Here is a 2,195-nt window from a genome sequence, read left to right on the forward strand (position 1 = left end):
CTTATTCTATTTAAATAATATATGAACTGCATTAAATTGGGCTTGTACACTTAAAATAACTCAAAATAACGTCAAAGCTGAGAGTTTATTTTTGCAGTCAGTTGCTGTTAAGTTTTGCATGTTCTCCTTTGTCAAATTAAGTTTGTCCAGGCACTTTGGTTTCCTCCCATCTTTCAAAAACATGCTTGTAGGTGGACTGGCTACTCTAAACTGCCCTCAGAATGGGAATGAGTGAGTAAATGTTAAGTATGTGATGCCCTTCAATGGATTGGTGCCCTGCCCATGATGCATTTTCACCATTTAATCAGTGTTTTTGTGAGGCACTGGACCCACAGTGACCCTGATGAAACGGTTAGTGCTATTGAATAAATAAATTAATAAATGAACATAGTTGTCTAACATTTACAACTATTAAAGTGGGTTATTATACTAACTGACGGTACAACAAGCTTCTTTGTTACAAGTTTTACTCCTACTAAGTGTAGTTTTAATTAGATTTTTTCCATATATATATATGACTTCATATAGAATTACTTGAAATTAAAAACTCTAAACTAAACCTAATCTCTCGTTCCAGATTTCGCAGAGACTAGTAGAATAAAAACCAGGCACTTCCGAGGGCGCCTACTGACGGGTCTTTCGCAGTTCGACGGCTGTGCTGCAAATCACACACAGCCGCACTACATAGTGCGTTAAATGAGTGCACGCGCAAGCGCAGTCGCTGCCGTTTTGACCCACTCTATAGTATGTAGTGTGGGATTTGGGACGCAGCCTGAGTCGCCTGTGTATGTTGTGTATGTCAGCGGCGGTAAATCTGTATCAGGTTAGTGTCTGTTCACAACACTTCTGCTCCACGTTTATTTCACTTTATTTCATTTTAAGGCAGTTTATATATGCATTCAGACAAAAAGCAGCATTTTATTATCTTAAATAATGATTTAAATGATTATATGGCAGTTCTAACGGTTTGGTTTACATGTGTGGTCAATAGTTTACATTCATCTGTAACTAACATGCATGTTATGGAAGGATTTTGATTTTTAATCATTAATGTGACAACAACTGTCAAAAACCCTCTTTAATCAACTAATTCTAACTAAAGTTCACTTAAACATTTACACAACAGCTTTATTAATCTGTAATAAATAAGAAGACATACCTGTTAGCAATGAGTGATGTCCACATACTTTTGGCCAATCTGTGATTGGAGATTTGAACCAGAGACTCTCAATGAATCTTAGTGAGGCTTAAATTAAAAATATTAAGTCAGATCTTGCATAAGTTTTGTCATATGAGACGAAAGAAAGTAGCTGCTACGTATCTCTTGGGTTAAACTATGTAGAAATTCCGAGTTTTGCATGTTCTCCTTATATATGCATGTTTTTGTGCCTGTAGGACAGGTGAATAGGCTCTCTGAATGGCCCGAGTAGGTATGTATGTGGATTAGGATGCATGTATTGCCATGACCGTTGTTTTCATCTTACTACCAGTGCTTTCTGGTAGGCTCTGGACCCACTGCATCCCTGATGAAGGAATGAACTCACTCACCTGTTCAGATCAGCCATTTTCAGTCCACCTTTTGCATGCATGAGGGTTGAAGGAATCACACGTGGGACACGGTGACACCATGCCGAACTTAATTTAAGACAGTGGTAGGCGATTAGGACTGAACCCAGTTCCGCTGGAGCTGTGCAGCATCCACACTCTCAGCTGTGCCATTTAGCCACCCAGTTACAGTGTTTAATACTATAATGTTGTATAAGTTAGAGAAATAAAGGTTACTTTATTCTAAATCAACAAAACAACAATCCCATTTATAATCATAAATATTTATATAAGGATTTAGACTGCTCTGAAAAAGTATTTGCCCCCGTCTGGTCGCCTTATTATGGCATATTTGTCGCGTTCAAAGTAACTTACGATTATGACTGAATACAATTTAAGCAGTGGAGGGTTACGGGCCCTGCTCATGGGCAAGCTAGCAGTGATGAGGCTTGAACCAGCAACCTTCAGATTACTAGTCCAGTACCTTAACTGCCTTGACTACTGAGCTACCACTGCCTTGTTAGACTGAAGGGTTTTAGATCATAAAACCCAAACCTGCACAAAAGGATGTCCCAGCTTTTCAATGGGCACAAGGCACACAGTAAAACACTGGATGGGGTGCCAGTCTATCACGGCACACACACACACAC

At 39.1% G+C, this 2,195-nt stretch overlaps 1 long non-coding RNA gene across 1 annotated transcript; it reads left to right on the top strand.

The window, feature by feature from the left end:
• Window positions 1–779: 779 nt before the first annotated feature.
• Window positions 780–1,763, top strand: LOC134335672 (uncharacterized). The gene is made up of 3 exons (XR_010015639.1): window positions 780–823; window positions 1,396–1,430; window positions 1,504–1,763. It is a non-coding gene; the product is annotated as an uncharacterized LOC134335672 (long non-coding RNA).
• Window positions 1,764–2,195: the final 432 nt, after the last annotated feature.

Source organism: Trichomycterus rosablanca, chromosome 21 (assembly GCF_030014385.1).
Source record: "Trichomycterus rosablanca isolate fTriRos1 chromosome 21, fTriRos1.hap1, whole genome shotgun sequence".
Taxonomy (NCBI): domain Eukaryota; kingdom Metazoa; phylum Chordata; class Actinopteri; order Siluriformes; family Trichomycteridae; genus Trichomycterus; species Trichomycterus rosablanca.